This window comes from Tyto alba, unplaced genomic scaffold (genome assembly GCF_018691265.1).
Source record: "Tyto alba isolate M040663 unplaced genomic scaffold, T.alba_DEE_v4.0 Super-Scaffold_44, whole genome shotgun sequence".
In the NCBI taxonomy this organism is placed as follows: domain Eukaryota; kingdom Metazoa; phylum Chordata; class Aves; order Strigiformes; family Tytonidae; genus Tyto; species Tyto alba.
This window is the reverse complement of record NW_024881320.1, coordinates 9,241,659-9,268,028: the sequence shown is the minus strand read 5'-3', so window position 1 is coordinate 9,268,028 and position 26,370 is coordinate 9,241,659. Positions and strand designations below refer to the sequence as shown.

Below are 26,370 nucleotides of genomic sequence, written 5' to 3'. Positions count from 1 at the left end.
TTACAATACCAAAATATGTTGGTTTACTGCTTTAAAAACAAAAATAAAATTTAAAAATAGCACTCTTTCCTTTGTGAGATCAGCTGCTTTCCCCTAGACTTCAACCTCTTTTCACAAGAAATAGTTGTGTTTATTCTGTAATTCTTATTAGTCTTCCCCTTCTTTTGTGGTTCCACAACAAACTACAGACTAGACTATTTCTTTTTAGGTGTCTCAAGGGCTAAAATGCACCTCAGAGGCCTTGCTTCGTGCATCATTGGTGGAACCACAATCACATATACACTAAAAGTCTAGCCTACCGTCTCCTTTTCCCAGCTGCATTATTGCCACAAACACATCTGCATTTGGCACCTGCAAGTTCTTTCATCACAGGGATCTGTAACCAATTTGTTTAATAAAGTAAAACACAGCACTTTCAAAATGCAGCAGTACTTATTCATTATCACAGAGGTAGTAATCCCGTGGCAAAAAAAGATAAAACCGATAAAAAGCCAATACATAGTCTTATTTATGCTTTAAATGTGTACTGACAATTATTGCAGTCCTCTCAGTCCAACTAATGCCCATCTCCTGAGAGAGGAACCAGCCTCAATCTCTGTTCCCTGGCTAGTATGCCAGCATTTCTAACACTCCATGAGTAGTCTCTTAGTTCACAGCTCTCCCTCTTTTCTAGACATTGGGTCTGGAAATGGTTCGTTTTACTAGAATCCTCTCCCAAACCAACTATGTTAAAAGAGAAACATCACAATACTGAGAAAAGGAGCAGAGCAGTACACATACGCTTACATAAAGCTTAGTTAATTTGTTTGAGTGTTAGTTGGGATATTCCCTATTCATCTAAGTTACTGTTTAATCTCTAATACCTGGATCTTTATATAAGTCTCTTCATCAAGTCTGATGGAAAAAGTAACAAAACACACTATATTAGATTACACCTGTGAATCAGAAAGATTTCTTTTGTAAAATGCAGATGTTTTTAGTAAGCTTAGAAGCTGTAGACTTAGCCTGGATTTCTTCAGAAGAGATGGGAAAAAAGTATTAGTCAACTACATAAGAACTGGGAGAGTTGTATGTGAGAAAGGACAATGTAATACTAAGATCTAAGTGAAATATTTTCAGCAGGAGAATTGCCAATACCAGTGTATGTGACAATAGAACTGCATCTGGGATTCAGTATGATATTCCTGAGATCCATATTAGAGACTGACTCAGCATAAATATGAACTACTGAACCTACCTGGGAATGGACTGCCCATTTTATGAACAGAGAACGAGTCTCGATTATTTAGCCCAGCAAAACAAAGGCTGAAAGGAGGTAGAACTGTCCTCACTAAGTATGTAATTCTCAGAGAGAGAAAAAGAGACAGGAGATATTGAAATGCAAAACAAAAGCAATATGAGCTAGGTAAATAAATAAATAAATAAACTGATGTATGGAAAAAATTTCAGCTGTCAGAATGATCGGTTCTTGGGAAGCTGACATTATGTAGAAGATGCTTAAAGGTAGAAGAACAGCAGAGCTGTCCAGACTCAAAGGAAAGCCCACACAGCTAAACTTCAGTGGAAGTTCCAATGTAAAATCATTTGCTTACTCTTCAGCTCAGGTTTTTGTGATGATAAAGGAATGATGCAACATGCTGGTGTTCAGAAAATGTCATTTTAGATGTAACTACTATACATTACTTTATTCCCCTAAAATACCAAAGCCAAGCACTTGGCTGTAGGAATGCAGATGGAGATTATGGTATCTGTACAACTTTGTATTTGAAAGACATGTAAATAGTGCTTTCCTTAAGTATAAGAAAGGGAAGGAAGTGCTAAACTCAGAATACTGTCCCAGACCTACGAGAGTCGGAGGTGCAGTTGATGCAGGAAACAGGATATATCTAATGTAACTGTTCTACTACAAAAATTAGTATTATACAACTCACCATCTGAGGTCCCAGGGGCAGTATCTCTGCCCTTAAACACTTGAATTGAGAAACAGGGTACATGGAAGTAAAAACAGCATAGAAGCAAGTGAAATAACTTTTTCTAAACTTAGCAGAAGGGGAACAGGAATGAAATACAGTGTCTCCTCTTTGAATTACTATACAACAGGACAGTTTGAAGCAAAGATTTTGTATGCCATATGGAGAAATATTGCAAAACATGGACCATATGATCTGACAGGTCTTTATTCTATGGTTTAACTTGCTCTGACTTGTTTTCTGTCCCTCTAGTTCCGAAGCTTTTTCACTCAGTACTTTATTTCTTTAAGATTCATTGCAACAATAAGTTTTTGCATCTTATTTTGACATAGTTGAATGATATGGTAAATTCAACAACTAAGGATTATTCTCTATAAATTATTGTTAAACTTATTTCCTGATGAATACACAGAAGGAAATAAACCACTTTAATGAAAACCTGTGTCTAGTCTAGTTCTGTCTTCAGGTGGATGGGAGTTTGGAATACTTATCTTTCCCAATTGAAAAAAAAAAAAAGAGGGGAAAAAAATAAAAAACCATTCACACCAGTTACTTTCCAAATCTAACAGTTACAAGGTCTCCCTACTGAAACACAACACCTCCATGTAGCAAGTATAAGATTAAATAGTTATTCCTGTTTTCTTAACTTAGTCACCTATTTAGGAAAATGATGCAGGTTATACTGTGAATTAAAACTGCATCTTTGAAGCCTGCCAACTACAGCATCAACTTTAATACATATTTGGATAATACAAAAGTTTATGAAAGAAAAATGCAAATATCAATTGAGAAAATAGACAATCTGTGAATTCAGTATTTTCTAAAGGTCATGTTACATAGAAAGCTTACTGCATTTTAACAAGAGGCACTGTATTCCTTCAAATATTGATACATAAAATGATGTTAAAAATTATAGAATGTGTATCTTTGGTTTCTATAAAAAGGAGATTTCTTTGCATTGCCCCTCTACCTCAGTTATATCTCATAAATTTTAAAACATTTAACTTCTGAAACTTTCAAGTTCTTTCCGTTCCTTTTGTGGCACAGAGAATTGGTTTCTACTTACTTGTCTATTCGGATGGAGAATGTGAAGCAAATTTCTCATTTAGGACATAAAAAGATTTAATCCAAAAGGAAGGGAGAGAATACAAGGTCAAAATAATATGGGAAAGTAAAACATCTTGTAGGACAGGGCTTAAGACATTCACAGTTCTATTGGCCAACGTTAAGATTACCATCACTACCCTCCTACAGAGAGAGAAATGAGAAGAATTTGCTAAATATAGCCAGAACTGTTTGGAAGGATGCCTATCCTTATTTGTGCATTCATCTGTTTAATTGTGGACAATATAGTCCACTAGACAGCCTGAGGCAAGTGTAGATGTTCAATAATCTCTGAATTATACAATCTCAACTGGAGATGGGCCTTAATTACACAGTTTACAATAGTATAAATGGAAACTGTATTTTGAAACTCTTCACAGTTGTAAGTACCTCTGAACTTCTTTTACTCAGGTTTGAGAATGTACTAAATGCCTTCAAAACTGTATGCAGTTTTAAACAAGCATGATGAAAAAGGCCACGGAATTCTTGTTTTTAGTGTATGATCTCAAGTTTTCCAAACCCAATGTATACAAATATACATCTATATTTCAACATCAAAAATCAAGTTTTATGCTAAAAGCTCCTCTTAGTTTGGTAGTCTGAAGAAATTGACACTTTTTCTCAAATTGATCTACAAGTCCATTTTTAAACTAATTGCAATAACTTAATTCTTTAAACACACCTGTCAATACATCTTGCCAAATTTATCCCACTTTATTTGAAAATAAAGCTGAAACAGCCACAAAAAATCTAAGAGAAACAAGTCAAGAGGAGTTTTTATCTGCGATCCAAACCTTTGGAAGGATTTCTAAAACTAACTCCCTTGGTTCGGTGACAATATTGTAAAGAAATATAATGGAATTTAACAGGCACTGGGTGCCTAAATCCCGTTAAGAATTTGGGCCTAAATTCCTATGGGATCACTAGAAGTCTCAGCCAAGGTATCCACTTATTTATAAATCACAGAGAGGTTCTCACATATTCCTTTTACTCAGGATTCAAAGCACCACTGATCTTCCTTCAAAGGAAATCTGAGCAAGCCAGGCTGCAAACATCATCAGACCTCTGTTACCTGTTCGCAGAAGGTCCAACAGCTCACGAAATTCCTTAGTGAATCTTCCATCCCCTCAGTAAGGTTTAGAAAAACTACAATGATAACTGTTCAAGAAAATCAAAATTTTGCATTGAGAAGAGATGGTGTTCAAACAGTCAGGAAAGAAAAATCCCCTGGAAAACACAATCCTGTGATATCTCCTGATCATTTAAATGCAAATACTTGCCTCGCATTGCGAAGAGATTAACCATTATGCAATTAATGATATTTAGAGTTTATGTTAATTTTCAATTTAAAAAACACTATTCACAATACAAAACTAGAATTTTGTTACTGGGCTGTATATAACTAGACAAGTTACACTACATCTTCCTGGAGAGCTGAATGAATATAACAAGCTTCAGTTCTGTTTAACATGAGTTCTTTGGTCCCTTAAAAACTAAAGTTCCTGAAACTCAGAGTTGTCATATTGCTTCTCTGCTTCAAAGCAGTGAAAAGTGGTTTGTGGAGACATAAATAAAATGAGGTGGTTATTCCCTTCAACAAATAGATGAGCATGGGTTGGGACTCAGAAGCCCCACCATCAAACACACTAGTTCACAGAAGCTAAAAACTCTGCTTATCACCTACAGGAACGTACCAACATGAAACGTGGGTAAAAAAAAGATAATGTAGCAAATATTCTTCCAATAAAATATCCTCATTTTCTACAGGGCAAAATATCATCACAAAACATTTTTCTCAAGAATCAGGATACTATTCATGAGTTAACCCACTAATAAAATTGTCTTGGGGAACACCATTCAGTCTGGATTCTTATTTGTCATACTTTGTAAGTTTTATCTCAGCATTAAGCAACAAAACAACATGTAATATACTATTATATCAAAAAGAATATAACATCCTACTTCAATTTGATTAGATTTAGTCCAAGCTTGGTATGGAAGGGCTTCAGTAAACAGGCCTGATGCTGAACTTCTTGCTACTGGGTTGAACATTTGAAGCACAAACCAGTTCTATTAGAATAGAATGGTTTGTGTTGGAAGGGACCTTAAAGACCACCCAGTTCCAATTCCCCTGCCATGGGCAGGGACACCTTCCCCCAGCCCAGGGTGCTCCCAGCCCCGTCCAACCTGGCCTTGAACCCTTCCAGGGAGGGGGCAGCCACAGCTTCTCTGGGCAACCTGTGCCAGTGTCTCACCACCTTCATAGTAAAGACTTTCTTCCTTATATCTAATCTAAATCTACCCTCTTTCAGTTTAAAACTGTTACCCCTTGTCCTATCCCTTCACTCCCTGATAAAGAGTCCCTCCCCACCTTTCCTGCAGGCCCCCTTTAAGTAGTGGAGGGCCCTTATAAGGTCTATTCCAGAGCCTTCTCTTCTCCAGGCCGAACACGCCCAACTCCCTCAGCCTGGCTTCACAGGGGAGGTGCTCCAGACCCCAAATCATCCTGGTGGCCTCCTCTGGCCCTGCTCGAGCAGGTCTGTGTCCTTCTGATGTTGGGGGCTCCAGAGCTGGACCCAGCACTGCAGGGGGGTCTCCCCAGAGCGGAGCAGAGGGGGAGAATCCCCTCCCTCGACCTGCTGCCCCCCCTGCTCTGGATGCAGCCCAGGACACGGGTGGCTTTCTGGGCTGTGAGCACACATTGCTGGCTCACAGTCAGTTGGATTTGTGCTTGGGATTGCCCTGACGCATGTGCAGGACCTTGCACTTGGCCTTGTTGAACTTCTTGAGGTTTGCACAGTCCCACCTCTCCAGCCTGTCCAGGTCCCTCGGGATGGCATCCCTGCCCTCCAGCGTGTCACTGCACCGCACAGCTCGGTGTCATCACTGCAATTGCTGAGGGTGCACTCAATGCCACTGTCCACGTCACTAACAAAGATATTAAACAGCAGTGGTCCCAACACTGACCCCTCAGGAACGCCACTTGTCACTGCTCTCTGCTTGGACATTGAGCCATCAACTGCAACTCTTTGAGTGTGACCACCCAGCCAGTTCCTTATCCACCAAGTGGTCCATCCATCAAATCCATGTCTCTCCAATTGAAAGATAAGGATGTTTGCACAAGTCCAGATAGATGACATCAGTTGCTCTTCTATTATCCATCATTGCTGTAACCCCATCATAGGAGGCCACCAGATTTATCAGGCACAATTTGCCCTTAGTGAAGCCATGTTGGCTGTCACCAACCACCTCCTTATTTTCCATGTGCCCTAGCATGGTTTCCTGGAGTATCCGCTCCATGATCTTTCCAGGCACAAAGGTGAGACTGACTGGCCTGTAGTTCTCCGAGTCTTCCTTTCTTCCCTTTTTAAAAATGGGAGTTATGTTTCCCCTTTTCCAGTCAGCAGGAACTTCACCAGACTGCCACAGCTTCTGAAATATGATGGATAGTGGCCATACTTATAATTTATACCATAACTGCTCCTACAGCTGATAGAGTTTTGGTATAATGCCACTAAACAGAAGACAGGCAACAAATAAGTTCTGGAAGTTAACCAAGAACCGGGATTTTATTTAATAATCTGAAGAACCGTAAATTTTAAGACATACATATTTCTCTAGACTACTCTGAGATTACTCCTGTTGACAAATTGTAGGTATATTTGGATATAATGACAGTAACACCATCAGAAACAGAAGGCCAGTACATGCAACACTTGCAAATTTGTATTTTCTGTCTGGCATTCAAATCAAGAATTAGTAAAGTGCACATGAATCTGTACAAGCAGCTGAATTTGCAGCTTCATACAGAGTTCACATGCCAACGTTATTTGTGATACATTGTTTATATTTTCTCATCATGCTTAAAACCCACCAAAATATTTTATTCTATTCAGTATAAATACATAGTATTTTTCCATTGGACTCATGTCTAATCATCTGATAAACAAAACAGAGAGTTAGTAAGTAAAAGAATAAACGTATCTCCAGGAAGCTAGGTATTACTTTCAAGGAACAATCGTATTCCCAAATTCTTGGTCATAATCTGTACCTTCTATTCAATTTCACTGACTTTGGGCTTGGAAAAGAAAATCAGAGGATAGCATCAATCTTTTAGAATGTGTTCCTCTAATAGAGAGACACAGAAAGATTATAGAATCATACAATATCTCAAGTTGGAAGGGACCCATAAGGAGATGTACCAGTATTAAGGGAAAATTACATTCCAGTTAAAGGACAGAACTGGAATAAGGGTAACTGCTACTGATAAAGAAAGTCTACTAAGGTTTTGAACTCATGGATTATACAATTCAATAAACTTCCACTGCCATATCACATTAAAAACAGCACCTTTCCCTCCACCTCTGAAATACTGCCTCAGAAGAGGGAACATCGTTTTTCACTTCCATTATCTTTCAGCCTGCAGTAAGGAAGTGCCTTGGTCCTGAATCAGAGCCCACAGGAATTTAGCAAGTGCTATTTCTGCTTGTAGTAAAATCCTCAATTTGTAATTTACATCTTAATATGTCATAATTTCTTGGTATTTAACTTAGTAACAGCTTCTCTAAAGTAGAGATTTTATTACATAAGTTATGGAAGTAGCAGACTGGGTATAGTGGAGGCAGCATAAATTTCTGAATCAATACAAAATATGTCCCTAGTAGTAGTTGTTATTCTATGCAGGTGCGTTATTGATTACAGTCATAATGGTCTCACTTTTGCTGTTGTCAATAACTCATTACTTGTATTGTCACACTGAATTAAAGACAAACCAGTCTAAAAACATGTGGAGAAGTTATACCAGCATGGCATGACCCAGCCTGTGGTGCAAAGAAGCAGAACACTGCCAGTTTAAGTTAGGATTTATGCTTGAGAATTTGGTTGAGATTACATTGATAAAATGAAGTCAAATGTGATATTTATTCAGTCCGAAGAGGTTCTGTCTTAAACATATGGGAAAACTCTTAAATTTATAGCTACTGTATACAATAAAACTTTGCTTTCAATACCTTGAGACCATTATTAGGATACACCTACTGTTATGCAAAAGTGAATCAAAGTTTTATGGATGGTTATTGTCATTTTACTGATCAACATTACTGAATCTTCCTTGCATCAGATTAAGAACTGTAGAAGGAACATTAAAATATTTCACTTTTTTCATTTCTGAATCAAAACTTGACAGCAATATAAAACAGCAGAATACTAATCATAAGCCAAAGATTTGTGAAGTATTGAAAAGCATAGATAATGTTATTAACACGATTGTATGAAACACTTAAATAATGTTAGCATATATAAGCATTTTTCTTTTAAATATTTCAAAGTAGACACATTGCAGAAGAACACTCATTGTCACTGGCCTATCAAAATGGAGAAACAGATCAAGTCATGAGAGACAAAAGACATCCTACATCCAGCAATCTGATCTTTATGCCATTTTAACTTACTGTAGAAGATTAACAAAATGTTAGGATTATATTATACAAGGAATGAGCAGAATATTGTTAAAAATGTCTACGCCAATAATTAACACTGTTCTGTAGACATTCTAGAGAAGCACTGCCAAAAAAAAAAATCTCCATATCATTTTAAAGGAACACTGTTTCTGTGAGACACTTTAATTGCATTTCTTGTGTATCTCCTATTGATACACAATGAGGGATTCTCTTTGACAAGACCCAGTATAACACTGTAAGTCATGCTCATGCCCACTTTTCTCTCCATATGCACTTGTCTAAGTCTTCCCTCTCTTTCCAAGGAACAGCAAAATAGAAACTCTTGCAGTAGCAAGCTTATGGATTCTACTAGACTGCTATGGGTGATGTTATGTCAATACACATCACAAGGAACTCAACCAGCCATCAACAGAATTCTTTCAAAGTTCTGACAACTGCACAAAATGACAGAAATTATTTTTTTTCCCTTCAACCTTGCACCATTAACCTCATTGATGAGGTGCATAAACAGTTGTCTAAAGAAAATTCAACCCATTAATGAGTGATTAAAATACATATCACGTTAAAGTTCTTCAAAGTTTTGATGTATACATAACAAGAATAATATTCACACTGTCTTACTTTTAGCACGTGACATACAGGCTTCATTTAGGAAGCTAGTCTCAATATACTATCCATATTTGCTACTTTGCACAGAGGCTCCTCTAAAGTACCATTTAAAACACTTGATTCAAACTCATAGACTGAGTCAATCTCCAGAGAAGTCTGTCTCTGTCCACGATTTTTATTTGCAGCCAGAACTGGCATCCAGTTGGCATGTTCGATGTTACTGTAACTACCCCAACGTAAGTGACACATCTCACATGCTCCTTCCCCAAGATAGTCTGTGCTTCATGAACCATATCTGAAGTTATTCTGCAATTCACTTTCCTCTGAGGAATCTCTGCAACCTTTGCTACTCTGCATACTGCCAAAAAGATTATTATTTTTTTCATTTAACGTGTAAAAGTCAGTCTACCCAATATCACCACATACATTCAGCTCCCATCAAGCTGTGAATCCAGTAAACATGGACACTGTTGATTAGTTAAACATTGCAATACAGTTTCTTAGCCATAGGAGTAATCCAGTAGAAGTCTGCGTGATCGCTTCTGTCACTGTTCTGAATGGCAGTTACTTGAAATTTTATCACTATATAACCCAAATTAAATAGAGAACATTTAGTGTAATGAAAAGATCCCATGGAAGAATTGTGCTGATAGGCTTCCAACTCACGGGTAGAAATTACACTGCCACGGCAGATGAAGAACATGCAACTAAATTACTGGAAACAGTAGCTCTAGTTTCACTAACTTTACATTGCAACAAATGTAGATCAATTAAGAAAACACTTTCTTACAGCAACAAGTTAAGGTAGCATTTTTCTGTATAAAAAAAAAAACCATGATCACCCCTTTTATGATAACACAAGAGGGGAACAAAGTTAAGCTTAGAAAATAAAAAAGGCACATATGATATAAAGCCCAGATCCTGTAAAGACATTTTTTTTTGTCCAGTAACCCAAACTAAGCTACTGTTAAACACTTCCAAGTCAATCAATACCACTGCACCTGTAAGAATGCTTACACAGATGACTTCATTAGATAATTCAAAATATATCCTACTAAGAGTGTAAGTCTTGATACCAATCCCCTGGAAATTCTAGTCTCAGGGATGACTGTGCAAAGGAAACACTGATGCCTAATTCTATACTCCCAAATTATTAAATTCTCAAACAAATACGGAAAAGAAGAAATATTTTGAGTTTGCCATAACTACACAGTGTCAAGACTGGCCCCAAACTGATTTAACTCACTTCTTCCCTCTCCCTTGCTTGCAATGTTTAAGCTGTAACTCTTCAGTAATGTATTTCATAAGACAGTAAATGCTTCACAACTCTTATATAAACCATAAGCAGCTAAACACTTACAGTTCTGGAGGACAAAGGCCTGTTGGCAAGGCAGTAGACTTCAAGCTTCCAATGCCTTATGACAGCAATAATAAGGCGAACAAAACAACTAATAAAAATGAAATTGTGAAAGATACCTTGACAGTGTCCTTTTAATCTTCAGCCAACTTGAGATGTCATGTAAGCACTGAAGCAACAAAGAGATGATACTGCTTAGGCAGCAAAATCTCAATTTCTCCCTGACCTACAAATCATAAACTAATAGATTAGTGGTACACTGGCATATATCTGCACAGTAGCTCACGGAAACCCTGTTGCAGCTTCTGAAACAAAATGCATGTGCTCTGAGATGCAAGAAAACCATAATTATAAACAACATCAACTGAAGCATGCACAGGAGATTTTGACAATGCAGTCAAGGCCCTTATGGAACAAAGATCCTAAATTGTCTAAGAAAGCTATCATATCTGTAGATACAATGCACACTGAACATAATTCAGAAACAGAAAAGTCCAGTGCAATATAAACTAGTGGATGAAGCAGAGAAGCACAATTCCACGCATGTGTTCCTAATGGATCTTAGTACCTTGTAATACTGCCACCAGCAGTATCACCAGCAGACAAGTGTTGGATGAAAAATACTTCCTTGGGCTACTCAGCCTGGAATCTGTGATCTAAATACTACATTTTTGCTCTTTCTAAATATTCTCTATATTCAAAATCACTCTACTTGTCTCATAGTAATTAATATCAGCTGATTACAGAGGATTAAGACCTGCAGAATCAGATCAAGAGATCCTTCACAAAGGAGTTATCTGGAGAGATGCAGAACTGCACATATTCAGGCTCACAGGTTCTCTCCTCAGTGTACTACTGCTAGTAAACATTTTCTACCTTGTGCAGGAAGTCTACACTTGAGAAAACTCAGATTTATATATCTACAGAAGTACCCACTGGTTTTGTTTTTCTAGGGTAACTCCTCAGAGGGCTTGATTTTTAAAGATATGATTAAACAGATATCTTGACTTTTTTGTGACCAGTCTCTTAGAACCAACTTTTGACAGCTCTTACTTGGAACCAGAGTCATTTCCATCAATTTTATCTAGATTGGACATCAATATAACTACATGGCAAAATATGAGGGTATAAACACAGTATCAACTTTAACAGAATTCAGTAAAGTAATCAGTTTAAAAAAAAAAAATCAATAAAACCAATCATTTCGGGGGTATAATGGTGCCTTAGTTAAAATTAATTATTTTCAGAAAGAGGCCATTTGTTCTGATAGTGGTATGCTCCCAGTAATGACAAATATTGTAAGAAAATATATTCAGTCATGTTCTTCGTAAGAATGAGTAGTGACTAGATATGAGCTTCATTAACTAAATTGAAGTGTTCTCCACAAAAGATTAAAATATTTAAAAATGCCACCCATATATACATTCCTACAGGATGTCATGGGTCTCTTGAACGTTTTTTTTATTCTCATGATTAACTCATGTTCCAAGAAAGGCATGTATTTTGGTTGGTCAACATGTCAAACCATCCTCAAACACAGTGGCAAGAAGTGAGTCTCAACAGGACTCTAAAATGATATTTTGCTTGATTTAGTCTGTATAAATTAATGATGAATAATAGAAGCTGTCCAATTACTATTAAATGATTAGCCATTTACACATCACACACCAAAAATGCTACTTCCTGAAAATGAGACTGCTAGAGAGCTGACTGCCAGCCCTTCAAAAGATTGGATACTACTAAATTGAGCTACCTGTTCTTACATTATTGCAGAAAAGCAGACACATAAAAAGAATTAGAATCACTAGAATTAGTTATTTGTCTTATATACAAAATTAATGTGACCTAAGCTAATGCAGCAGACCTAGATCTCTAGAGCCTCACCATGTAGAACCAGAAGTAGCTTTACAGCTTGTTTTGAATTGTCTGTGAAATGCAAGGGTAGGAATGAAAAGGACAGACAAGGTACAAAAAACTTGCTCAGCAGTTTTTTGGGTTTGGCTTTGTTTTACACAAGTTAACTGAGGGAAATAAAAAACATTTAATTATGTAAGATGGTTGCTACTTTTTTCAGATGTTTGTTACTTTTTTCAGATGTTGAGATAGGTGCCTAACCTTCTAGCTTCAGCACACAGGTTGACCACATCCTACTTGGAATTTAAGCGAATACGTCAAGATTTCCTTGTTCTTATTTTAAAGCTTAAACCCATACTGCTAATGCCCTTTTCTAAAGAAAATATTTTTGCCAAGTTACATGTATAGTCTAAATGTTTTGCACTATGGAAAGAACACTTTTTCTAAAAATATGTGGATTTTAATCTTAACAGAAATCTCAATGCTAATTTCCAGGTAACTCATATAAAGTCTGAATAAGGTAACTGAACACAACACATCCAATAAGTTCTTTCCCTATCCATATTGATGTAACCCTAGTGTTGGCCTTTTTCTTCCTTCTTCTGTAGAGACAGGAGATAAAGTAAAAAAATTGACCTAACCTTTCTGCTTTGAAGATCACTATGATGGCTATAAGGAATAGAATGCAGTCACACCAGACAAGATACTGTCACACTCTGGATAAACTGTAAAGACATAAACTAAATGTAATCTTGCACCTAGCTGCTACAGTATTTGTTTACAATGTTTGTGTCAATGATTTATACTCACACAATAAAATATTAAGAGCAACAAATCATAAATCTGGTAGCACAAGAATTCTAACAAGTTTTCCTCACAGTGTATCAATTCTAACACTAACCAAGATCCACCAAAAGCACTGCAGAAATAATGTGTTGCATTACATAAAATCAAATGCAGAAGCCTAGTTTTATATAACTGTAATATGCATGCAGATGGTCTTCAGTATAAGATATCTCTCTAAACTGCAGTTTGTACAAAATCTGAAGTAAAAGGCAGGAATTTTGCTGTTTTTAGCACAGTGTCCTAACTCAATACAAAGGGAATCTCTCTATATTTGTAGCTCTTACCAGTTCTTCCAATATTAAAGAATTGTTGAGACTGAAATCCATCACAGAGATTTTGAATGAATAGATGAAAATCAAACAAGGGAACTATTTTTCATCCATTCTAACTAAATAGTAGGTCTAATCTAGGACTATATTAATCAAAATTCAGTTATTTATGTTGATGGCAATTATGACATAAAAATAAAGTCAAAGTCAACTTTATAAAGATCACCAATGTCAAATAAAATACATTCTATGCATTTCTGAACAATATGTGAGGATCAACTATGCAGTGAAACTATGCAGCCAAACTGTATTGTTCTTCTAAACCTTGCCCTAATACATTCCTTTAGCCAAGCAATGGGAAGATAAACCCATCTGCCTAATGAAGCATATAATTTAAATATTTCTGACAGGCATTTACAGAGATGTTACTTAAAATAAATTTAACAGCCATCCATCCAAATACCTTGCATGATGAAGATCACAGCATAGTTCACAACTTATTTTTTTCTGTAGAAACTCCAAACTACCCAGCCCTTTCTGTTACTTTAGTCACCATATATAACCTGTACTACTTTATTATAACAAATCTTTTTTTTTCACAGCAGATTTAATGTGAGGCTGCATTTTTTTTCTCTTTTGCAGTGCCTTGCAACATTCCTAAAGCCACTAAAATTTCAGATTTTACTACTGCACCATGCAGTCCTGCACAATATTGTAAACAAAATATGTTTAGCCCTTTAAGCTTCCATAAATTTAATGTACTTAATACAGACTGCAGCACTTCAGCCACAGGAAGATACAATCGGCCAATGTCAATACTCTGCCATTTACAATCATGATTTTTACCATAAAGCATTCCCATTAATACAAAACAGAGGGTTTTTTTCCCAACAAACTTGTATCTAGTGTTTAAGATATTACTGGTATAAAAACAGGTCTTCACTTGATACAAAAAAATCTGCTTACGGTGTTTTTTTTTTTTTAAGATGCTAAGAATCACATTTTTGTATTGTGACCTACCTAAGGCATAACAGTACACTGTAAAAAGCAAAGTACATGTTACAAGAATTCCCCCTTCTACGTACACAAACAAGTGTCTACATTTTAAAAAAAAAAAAAAAACAAAAAAAAAAAAACAGAGGAGACAGTCTTTGCATGATAGAAGTGAACATTTTAAAGAGTTTATCAAGTTTTGCAAACATTAGATTTTAATAATGTACAGAAATACTGCGAGTAAAATTAAAAGAAAAAAAAGCAACTAACTTCGGCTTTTAAGTCTGTAATGGATTTCACCTTTGTGAAGAAATAGGTTAGTTTTGATTGGTCTTTGCTACAAAAAGACTCATCTCCTATGCATGCCACAAATAACCTGAGCAATGACTTCCCTCCATGACAAGAGCTGCCCATCATATTGCAGGATTAATACAAGGTTGGTTTGTTTAGGGGTTGCTTGTGTGTGTGGCTCGCATATGAAATTTTAGCCATTCGTATACACCAACTCCTCGTTCCGAATCTCACAATAAACTGATGAACGCTCTGAAACCTTAACCAGCAACCTTTAGCAAACAAAGAAGACTAGTCTGCAACCGTGATGCAAAATCATCCCAAACTACACCCTACATGAACCTCGCACAGAAAATAGCCCGGCAACCTCATTCACTCCCCCCAACCCAATGATCTGCTCACCATCTCCTCCGTCTTCTCTTATTTCTCTGTCCTCAGCTTATTTTCCTTGCTTGTGCTGGCTTCAAGGAGGCGGGTGTACCAAAAAAAAAAAAAAAAAAAAAAAAAAAAAAGAAAGAAAAAAAATCCCAACTCTTCAATAAAATACTCAGCAACCGCTGGGCAGCACATCAGCGAAAGCCCCTTGTGCTGCTCCCTCGCCCCCCGCTCCCCGGGAGCCGGAGCCCCCGCCCGCAGCTCCCGCCCGCCCCGCCCCGCCCCGCCGGTGCCCGGCTCCCGCGGGAGGCGCGTCCGTCCCCCCGCGCCTTCTCCCGGGAGAGCCCCCGGACTGCATCAGCCTCTCTGCCGCCTTCTTACCCGCCGACACGGCATAGTAGACCAAATCGGGCTGAATTTCCCCTCCCACCTCCACATTCCTATTTACAAAGGGTATCCAAGACCATCTTTACCCAACCGGGTGGGAGGAGGGGGAGGTGGAAGCAGTCATTAACCCTTTTCTTGCATTTACCTTTTCTACTACGATTTTTGGCTGCGCTTCTACAGCACACGGGGTTTCTCCTCTCTACAAAGCCCGCAGGCTCGCTGCCCTCAGGCCCGCCGGGTCCCCGTTCCCGCGGCCACCTCTGGGGGAGCACGGTTCTCCCGACGGCCCCCACGGCCGCTCCAAAAAAAAAGGTCCGAGGGCAACGCTGGAAAACGCGTGCTCTTCCGAAACCGCACTTCGGCAAATAACTGCCTGCGAAGCCGGCCCCGCTCGAGCGTCCCTCAGGAAAGGCCCAGCGGGGAGGAGAACCCGTTTCCCAATCAGCCCGTATCAGCACCGTCTTTCCAACTCTTTTTTTTTTTTTTTTTTCCAAGCAGGGCGTTATCATTCCTCAACATTCACACGGAGGAGCGGCGGGGGGGGAGGGGGAGAAGTGCTAGCGGAAGGTCACAGGCAGCCTGGCCGCCCGCCGCCCCATCGGCTCAGCCGCCGGCGGGCAGCGAGGCCGGCCGCCACCCCTCACCTCACGCTGCCTGCCTGCGGGCGGCACGCAAACCGGACCGCGCCTCCCGCCCCGCGAATTTTCCTATTGGGTAATCCCTTTGCGATCGCGCCCAGCAACCAAAGCCTCATTGGATGCATTTCCGCCCCGCCTCCCCGCACTGGCTGGCTGATCCGCGCGGCATTGGCCGAGGGGACTGTCCGTCCGGGCGGAGGCGCCGCGGGCAGCGCGGGAGCGGGCCGCCCTCACGGTGCGGTCGGCGCCGCTGTGTCACCCCGCGGGATGGGTGCGCGTACCCCGCACTAACCGGCCTGCGGCACTACGCCCGCCGACTTGCAGTGCAGCTAGAGGTGTTCTGTTCATCGGAAACTCAACGGTGCTTTTCACGGCTGTAGACTGGGAGATTCGGGGCCCCGACCGGTGTCGGAAATGCGTGCGGTGGCAGGGGGCTCGCCAGGCGGAGCGCAGCCAGGTAATGCTGGCACGTGATCCCTGTGGGTTTGTCTAACTTGACCTTTTCGCCATTTGCAGTGGTCGGTGCCTGTGATGGAGTCACACCTCTCGGCCTTCTCGTTGATAAGCTGAATAGCTTGAGCTTCCTACACCCCCGTTTTATACCTTGTTATCTACCCCCTTCATTATTTTTAGGTTCCCCCTTTGTATTATTTCTAGAGTTTTCCTCTCCTCCCTAACAGTGGGTTCCAGAAGTGGTGCAGTGTTCCAGTGTTACTAGTGCTGTGGACAAAGGTACTATTGCTCTTCCGTCTCCTCTATATATTCTGTATTTTATACATTAAAGGATTACATTAGTCCAGTTTACCACAATATTACTCTGAGAGGTCGTGTTGAAACATTTGCATATAGTAACAGCTAAATTATTTTCTGAAGTACTTTTTTGGCAAGCTAGCCCCCATCCCTGCATTCGTTATTTCCAGATGTGTTTGCTCACATTTTCTACCATTCAAATGCATTTTATTGGTCTGGGGTGATTTAATTGCTCACATCAAATGACTGTAACTAATTAGCCATGTGAATTATCCACACATCTACTAAGGTACAGATTTTGTTACTAAAGATCTTACATCATTTAGACAGTTGATAGAGATACCAAATAGGATCAGAGCAAGAACTGATTCTAGAAAACTGCCTGGGTCACTGATGTATCCTCTTTAGCAACTACTTTTTGAGAGCTGTCAGGGGAAAGATACTTAATCCATTTAAGGTGTGCTTTATGCATTCCAAACAACATACATTCCAGCACTTAAAGGGTAGAACAAAGTTTTAAAATAAATGTCAGGACTGTTTCGCTTTTAGTTTTTGACACTAACTCAGGACAATTCTACAAGCTTTTCACTAAGCTCCTGCTTGTATTTTAGCTTTCTCCAATAGAGGTTCTGTGCTGACAGCCAGTACCACTCTCTTCATTGAAGATACTTAAAGTGGATAGAGAATCACTGCCTACTTGGGATCAAACTATTTGAATTTGACAAACAATGGCAGCCATACACAGATCCCCTAGGACAGGGTCTAAAAGGGACAACAATATCTGAGCTGTTTTAGGCAGAACAAAAAGTAAACAGAAGAAATACGAAGAGTCTGAATGGCCACCACATCTGGCATTCACAAATCCTTGCAGTGGGCTTTTTTTGTGAAGCCTCCTAAAAACGTTTTTAAATGACTGTGAAGTTATTCTAACCTTATATGTATTAGAAATAATGAAATAATTAAAAATCAGAAAAAACTAACACCATGAAGTTCTACACCTACAGACTTCCTTTTCTTCTTCCCCTGGACATTAACTCCTACTGAAGGTATGCTGAAGATTTTTAATGGGTATCAAGCATAGAAGTGAAATAATCTTTGGTCACAGTGATGAGTCTATACTTTGAGAAACAGAGTGACAGCAAAGAACAACAAATTACATTTAATGTGCATGCATTTTACCAATTTTAATGTAATGGAGATTAAGAGGTTTGTATAATTTGTCTATTTATTAATCAGATAGCTGTTTTAAATAACAACTCTGTACCTGAAAACATAAATATTATTTTAGATTTATATGTGTCAAGGTTGATAAATGTAGGTAATAACTACAATCTATTACTGTGTTTCAAAAGCAGTAGTACAAATAATGATGGTAATACACTCACCCAACAATTTTCAGCAGTAGATCTCAAAAGACCTTGCAAAGGTCAGTGCTATCATCCCCTTGTTGAAGATGGAGAAGGCGAGTATTGAGATGAACTTGCTCAATGTCATATGCCACACCAGGGGGAAAGCTGACAATGACTTCGGGTTTTCTACATCCAGGAGGAAAAGGTTTTGCCTCACAAGCCACGTTACACACTCTTATACCCCTGGCAGTTTTTTTCATTAGTGTTTGGTATGTTGTGTGTACTGTGTTTATCAGTGTTAGAACCTAGAAAAGCAGTCAAGGCTTTTGTGGTCTTCCCTTATAGGCTTCACCAGAAAACATTTCTGATATACAGGCTCCAGTGAAACCCTCTGTTGCCACCTGTAAAAAAAAGAAATAAAGTTTGAAATTATATTTGAAAAAAAGACAAGTTAATATTTCAGCCTGAAAGAACAGCAGGGCGGCACAGATCCAATCCCAGCCTAAATCTGCAGATCTAAGTAAAATTACTAAACATTTAATTATCAGTTCCGATCATGCTGTGCTTAAAAACTGAAAGCAAATTTGGCTTTGTCACTTGTGTTTTTCTCAATCCTCAGGAAAGCTGTCCTGGCCTGAATTCATACCATTGCAAGCGCGGGACTCAATGACTTTGGGGCGTTTCTGGAAGTGGAGTCTCTCCTGAAGGTCATCACGTTCATGTGCACCCCACACATTGACCTTTGAGAAGGGGGTAAGTACCTACATCCAAACTCACTACCACTGACAACAGCCCAGTGTTGGGTGTATCAGTCCTCAAGAGGTATGAGCCCTTTGATGTTATTACTTCATACTTTGAAACAAAATACACTGCAAACCGGCAGAGATGGCCAAGAAGCAATGCACTTGCTGCACAATACCAGAGGATCTCTCCAGTCCACTATGGCAGAGATGAATACAGGGCTGCGTTGAAGGTGACGTGCCTCTAGCCCCCAGTACTGTTTTCCCGCGAAACACCCCAAGGCCAGGTCGTCCTCCCGCCGTGGCGACAGGGCCGGCCACGGCCGCCCTCATGGCGCCCGGGACAGCGCGGGGCGGGGGCGGGAAAGGGAGAAGGCGGCACCCACCGGGCACCTGTGTTCTTGAGAAGCAGAGGCGGGGAATCTGCCCCCCAATAGCGTGCGAGGGGGCGGGGCTCCCGGAGCCAATAGGGGCGGGCGTTGCTTTGTACTGGCTGCGTTCCCGGAAGACGTTGTGGTGGGGTTGTGTGGGGGTTCTCGGCGCGCGCTGGGTGAGTGCGGCGTGCGGCGGCTCCCAGCTGTGAGGGGGTTACTGCCGTGCCCAGCCGGGCCGGCGCGGGTCCCGCGGGCTGCGCCCCTTCACCTTCGTGCATGGGCGGAAGGGGCGGCGGGCCAGGCTCAGGAAGAGCTTCGAGTTCTTTCATCTCTCACGAGTGGGAAGCCGGGGCCCGCGGCGCAGCCTGGCTGGGAGCTGACGGGCTCCGGGTGGCGGGGCGGGAGGGGGGGGGGGGGTGGTGCGCTGCAAGGGAGCGGCGGGCCGGCGGTGGCGCGGAGGGAAACGCCGGTCCTGCGGGCGCCTTTTGGTCAAGAAACTTAACAGTTCTGAACTTATCCAACAGCAGCCATTGGGGTGTTTTAAAGTGTCAACCAACACGTGTTTTCTTTGATTGTGTGATGACAATTTTTATGTTGCTGGTGGCTAGTGCAACTTTTGTCACATACAAGAGTTAGATAATTGTTCTAACGTATGGTGGGCCTTTGATGGCACTTTGTCAAGAAATAGCTATTGAAAGACACTGAAACCTACTGTTGTTTCAGTTAGTAGGTGTTGAAAACACTGGGGGGGTTTTTTGGAGATTTCTGATTATATGAGGCCAACAGGACCCAGGATGCTCTGAGGTGCATTTGATTACTAGTTCACTCTCAGCTGTGTAATTATGCAGTTTTCAAAAGTCAAAATAAACAGAAACTGATTTTTTTCAGTTAAATTCAAGAACATTTTTTTGGTTGAGTTTTTTTCAGGCTTCCCATAGTTCTTAACAGCAGTTTGCAGTTTGATTCAATTGGTCATGGCTATACAGAGATTTATGTATCCCAGCTCTAACCGAAGCCAACTTGCTATCTATTTTTATTACTAATACTCAGTTAATATTTTTAAGTGAAGTGTCTAAAAGGTGGGCTAGTATTTTTCTATGTTTGGCAGTGCTTCAGTACATTTATGCACCTCTCTTGTCTGCTACTTACACTTGTTCTAGACTACCAGAGGAGGGCTGCCATCACAGCAACTACATTCTTAAAAGTGGAAACAACCAGATATATAATATGCCTTCAGTGAAGTAGGTAGACCTAGACATTAGTGTCGCTCTTCTGAGAGCAATTCCAGGTGGACCTTCTGAATGCTAACAGTGATCAGCCAAATTACTTTTAAGGGCATGTTTTTTGAAGAACACATTAAATTTACAATTAAATAAGTGACTTTGTTGACAGCAGAACTAACAAAACGGTGTTGTCCTTGTCTAATATCCTGTAGAAGGATTATTTGAACTCAAAGCAATAAGCTTTGAAGCTGCTTTTGTGTTGTAGTGTTGATTTCGTATCTGCTATCTTGAAAGAAATGAATGTGTTTTTTCTTAAGTAGGAATACTTGCAGGACTTCTTTTATCTACTTAACTGCTGTGGGTTTGTGTTTTCTCTTGGTCCTTTCTTCCCCCCCAAGTTTGTAGGATGTCTGTCATGCCCGTGGCCCCTCCTAAGTTGTGTTCAGGGTAGGTAGTAAGCCCAGACTTACTGTAGATGAAGTGGGAATAAAAACACAAGGGGTGAATGCAGCCCTTGTGTCAGAGGAAATTAAGTTTAAGAATATAAGACCAGCCATACTGGGTCACATCAAAGGTCCATACAGACTGGTATTCTTTTTCTGGGAGGGTCTAGAGGAACATCTTGAGGGAAGAGCATAAGAGCAGAGCAGGTATATATGATTCTTTCACTAAGTATTTCCTCTAACTACACGTTGCACGGACTTGCTATGAATATGAAATGGAAAATAGATTTTCTTGCCCCAAAAAAAGGACTTGGAGCTGGTTGCTCACTGAAGAAAACCTAACTGATGTGAAAGCTAAAAATAACAGTCTTTGCCTAAAAGGAGGAAAAGGTCTAGCAAAAGACTCTGGGTTTTTAGATCTGTGGCAGAGGAGAAGCTAGTGCTCTTGAGAAACTGGAGGAAAAGTTTTCTTACTCCATCCCTTGCAAATGTTTTTAAAACATGGTGTGGTGAAGGGTGATGTTTACTGGCCTTAGTTTCTTTTGGGAGCTGTACAGTGGATTTAATCTAGTAAAACGCCAGAGAGAGACATCAAGGAGCTGAAAGTAAAATTAGCTCATTAAACTTGGGAATGGCATGCACCTTACATGTTCTCTGTGTTTTTCTAAGTGTTCTCCTTTGCATTGCTGTCTCTTGCAGTGAAGACTGACTCTTCACCTTGGTTACAAACCCTAGTTTAGTTACAAATTGTCTTTATATGGAGCAACCTGAAAGGCATCAGGTTATTGATCCATCTATTCCACTTGATCTTTAATGAGTAGTATTACTACACAGGAGCATGTGCTACACAAGGGAAATGCAAAAGCAAATGGGTAAAATGCTTTAAAAAAATGCAACTGAGACACTTTTTTGGGGAGGGGGGGAAAGGTAGGTTACTTTTAAAAATGAATCAAGCATGTTTTCCATGTTTTTAAAGTTCAGTGAATATATATTTAAAAATCTCATTCCACTACTGAAAATAATGCATGTGATTTTATTCTTTTATGGTCATTTGAGGAATGTAATGCTCGGTTTCCTTTGGACAAATTCAAAATAAGCAGTAAAATAGTTTCAGACTTTCCTGACCATGAGTTATTGTTGTGGTACATAAAACTATCGGAGCTCAGTGACTAATGATCTTTAGCTGTCTCTTAGACTGCACCTAAACAACAGTTTTGGATCAGCTGAGAAGCAATTGAGATCACTGTGGTAACTGACAGATGTTATTTATGATGCTTCATTTGTGAAAACAAAATACATAACAAATGGCTTCATTTTTCAAAGGCTGCTGCTGGGAGTTCTTAAGGGTAAAATGGTTTTATGCCAAATTGTGAACTGATTGCTTCTAATCAACCAAATGATGGTAGAACCCTATGAAAAGAACATACACAATCTATCATGTTTTGGTCTCTTGATAGTCCCTGTAAAGGCTACCTTATGCTGGCAAATATCCACTCAGGCTTTTAACAGATTGTTAAAATGAGCAAAACAACATGCTGTACTATCTAACAGAGTACAGTAACACAGAATAAGAATGGCAGTTACTTTAATGTCATTTCCAAATCGGCAGTGCCATTTGGAGCAGAATGCTTAATTACAGGATGTTTGTAATTCTTGTCAAGCTGGTTTGTGTGTATTAGGCGTAAGTTACACAGCAAACTAGAAACATATTACAGAAATAGGAGATTGTTGCTATCATTTCATCCTTGTTAACTGTTGTCTTATTGACTAGGAAAAATCAAGCTAGATTTTTAAAAGCTCATTATCCAGAGAGCAAGAAGTCTTCACTGTCTCCGCCTTAGGGTGGGGTTCTTTCCCCCATTCTGCAGACCATGTCATGTTGGACTATGTGCATATTCTGTCTTGTATTGTCTTCAAAAAAGAAAACCAGAAGGCATGTGTTATGCCACAACTTAGCCTTTTTGATTTGAACTCCTTCTTTTATCTTTTTTTTTTTTTTGAACTAAGCCACTTCCTTCATCTATAAGGATAGTTCTGAAGACACATTTTCTGCTGAAATGCAGATAGAAAGCCAGCTTTTGATCAAGCTTTGGACTTGCTGTAGGATCAAGTTGCAAGTGTAGAAGCCAGTGCTGACCTAATCTTTCATCTTGTCCTCCCCTTGATCTGTGAGAGACTATAAGTGAATGACGAGAAAGCTGAGTTGAGCACATCTACTTCGTAATGGCAGCTCTGTGGAATATGCTTATCTCATCCCTGTAGTTGTAGCACCCTCTTTTATGTGAATGTGAGCTTGAAAGAATTACACCTGTATAAAGATTTTTTTGATTAAATAGGTATGTACTTATTGAGTCTATGACAGAATCTCTTCAGTTTGGTTTTTTTTTTTTTCCTCTTAATATTTGTTAATTGTCTGACTTACAGTATGTTTTCCTTTAGAAATTTTAAGGCTAACATCCAGCCCTGAGTATAGAAACACAACAGGTGTTATGAATGCAACATCAGCTTTGGTCAAAGAAGGTACTGAAATACTAATGAGTACATAGGGAAATAGCATTGATAGTGTATGTGACATTTTAAGGGGTACCTCTGTTTTAGCTGGCTTAAACACTTCTGTCTAAGGGGGTTAAAAAAAAAAGGAGAAAAGGCTGGACTGTTTATGTAGGACCTGTAAACACTTATGCTTGTTTCAAGGCCAGCAGGTGGAGCCCAAGATGAATAATGTGTTATTAAAAGCACAAATGTAACTTAAAGAAGTGTAATAACATCAAGCAGGGTTGATGGGGTGACAAAAAGATAATTCTGTTAAAGCAGTGGTACCCAGTAATAATGGAGTCTAGAAAGGCATCGAAGTGTTGAAAGTATTTGTCCCTCTAGATAATTGTAGCGAGTGTAAAAACTTACTCTGTGGCTGTTTTCTGACTGGCAGTTTTTGTGTAAACTTTATGTTGACTTTATGTAACTGCGCAAGCAGCTGGACTGAATTGATTATTTGAAGGGAACTCAATAAATCAGCTAATGGAGCCTGAAACCTCTTTATTAAAACAGTAGTTTTATGAGTGATTGTCAACAGTTTTTTATTGAGTCATCCCTTTAATTGTCTGTCAGGATACCTAATGAATTCTGGGAGCCGTATTGCCATAGTTGGCAACAGTAGTGAGTGACAGTTGCCCACTAAAATTGTCTTTTATATCCCTGCTTTCACCAAGTGTGCTTTTTTGCACTTTGTGCAAGAAAAAAAGAAAAATTACCTAATTATCTACCATTTTCATGCTGATGCTGTAAATGGGTACCTCAACTGTAGATTTGAAGGGGATCTCTTCTGAGCTATGAGTGTTATTTCTGAAATAGTCGGGCATGGCTTAATATTTATAAATGTCAATTTTGATGCTCACACTGAGGAAAAGGTGAAAAAATGAAGCTATTATATTTCTGTCTGTCTTAAGTAGGGACCAGTGAACAGCACTGTACAGTATTAATCTAGTGTATTGCTTGTTCCATGAACCACTCTGTTAATGCATTTTACTTAATGTGCTTTATGGACATAAGTTAATTTCTGATGGGCAGACAGTAATATATCCTTGACAATAGAAGCTGTAGCCCCTTTACCTTCTGAAAGACATGCAAAATTGTAATTACAATGGAACTGCTTATTAAACTGAATTGTTAGTCAATATCTTTATAACAAGTTGCTCAACAAACAGGCAAGAAATCACTCGATCTAGATTTATTTTTTAATATAGCATTTTGGTACACATTTTAAAGACAAACTAAAGCTCTTTGAAATTAATTGTCCCTTATCTCAGCAAAAATCATCAGTCTGTTTTTTTTGTGGGCTTCCAAGGAAGATTTTGCAATGTGAGTTCTCAGAGCCATGGTTAGGATCAGTCTTGTGCTGCTGTCTGTTTTGCGGAGACTTTTCCAGTATTAATTTAGATCTTTTTGGCATCATCATCAGTGTGTTGCATGAGTCACTGGCTAATGCTTGGCTCTGGTTTCTGGTTCAGAGACAAAAAGTTTACTTCCCCATGTAGGCTGCAGATTGGGAAGAAAAGGAAAATATAAGATAAAACAAAGATTTGAACTGTAAAATTGAAATCTGCATAATTAAAATTACTAATGTGATAAATTTGAGTTTTTTTGGTAAAAGTACAACTAGCGGTAGCAGATTCAGTAACATATGTTAGAGTTTGCATGTTCAAAAATGTGACAGGGGCCGCTTTAAAATGCTGTTACCAGGTTTAGCTTTCCAAACTGCTAATGTTAAATATGTCTGTTAATAGAAAACTCGCTGCTTTTCCTTTTTGGTGCAGCAGCTTATTTGCATCTTTGCAGTGTGACTTAGCAACACAGCCTGCAAGTCCTGTTGAGATATTGGGGGCTGGGGAGAGGGGGGGAGCAGTTGTCTACTGAACTTCCCATCTATAAAACTTGGAACAGGAAGGAGGATGTCTTACCCAGCGTTGAGCCTGGTGCAGCTCAGTTGTTCGTTGATATTCCTCCTGTTCCGTTTTACGTTCAGTTAAGTTGTTGTCAGCAAAAGATTCACTTATTGAAGTGGAAGGAAAAAAAAACCTGTTTGACTTCTGTGCAGCCTGTTCACTAAGTGAGAAACAATACCCACTGTGAGATTTGGGTCATTTGGGAAAGAGGGGTGACTGTTATTTGACCCAACCTTGTTGGAGAATTGTGTGCATCCCTGAGAGGATTATTTGGCATCCCTGTCTTCTAATGGGAAACATCTGCCAGATTTGATGATACCCCAGGTTCCTACAGTTAAACAATCTGTAGTTTATCCACTAGGCTGGTTGGATTGACAAGTATATGGTAGGGACCTGTTTGGAATTTCTTGTGGAATGAAGTGAATAATTTTCATGACTGTTTTGACTGTGCAATAAGCATGCTGAAGAACCTGAGTTATGAAGAAACCCATCATGTTCTTCTGGGGACAGAAAAATTACCAAACAGAAAAATAAATGTCCAATAACCATGCAAGTATCTAGAGGCAGAGTAGGTTTGGAGGTGAGAGAAGGACATAAGGCAAGACAAGAAAATTCTGGACTATGAGAAGAAAAGCTTAAATGAAAGCTAGCAGGTACAGAATAAGGAATGACACGATGTTCCAGAGGAGTAAATAATGAATAGGAAGATCTGCCATTTAAATCCCTTCTGGTAGAAGAAATAGTATCCTGAATAAATAAACTGGGGTAGGGTATGGCATGTAGATACTGCCTGGATATCTGGACAAAATCAGAAATTTAAGGTAAAAAAAAAAAAAGGAAGTATAAAAGGTTTCAGAAATACCATAACATGGTTTGTGTTATGTTTTAAATATATTA

At 39.4% G+C, this 26,370-nt stretch overlaps 2 protein-coding genes across 15 annotated transcripts in view; one reads left to right on the top strand and one right to left on the bottom strand.

Moving 5' to 3' along the window:
- Nucleotides 1-16,162, bottom strand: part of ARVCF (ARVCF delta catenin family member) — a 292,172-nt gene extending 276,010 nt beyond the window's left edge. For 8 of the 10 annotated variants that reach the window (XR_006166734.1, XM_042805460.1, XM_042805468.1 and 5 more), the window contains exons 1-2: nucleotides 15,660-16,162; nucleotides 15,155-15,213 (exon numbers count right to left, since the gene is read on the bottom strand). The gene's annotated coding sequence lies outside the window, so the exon portion shown is untranslated. Of the gene's footprint in view, nucleotides 1-15,154; nucleotides 15,214-15,508; nucleotides 15,571-15,659 lie in introns of those variants that run through there. The other 2 variants (XM_042805463.1, XM_042805464.1) reach the window with 2 other exon arrangements.
- Nucleotides 16,163-16,350: 188 nt separating this feature from the next.
- The window catches only part of TANGO2 (transport and golgi organization 2 homolog), a 46,312-nt gene continuing 36,292 nt past the window's right edge, over nucleotides 16,351-26,370 (top strand). For 4 of the 5 annotated variants that reach the window (XM_033008298.2, XM_033008297.2, XM_033008296.2 and 1 more), the window contains exons 1-2: nucleotides 16,351-16,609; nucleotides 18,871-19,004. The gene's annotated coding sequence lies outside the window, so the exon portion shown is untranslated. Of the gene's footprint in view, nucleotides 16,610-18,870; nucleotides 19,005-19,462; nucleotides 19,542-26,370 lie in introns of those variants that run through there. The other variant, XM_033008294.2, reaches the window with a different exon arrangement.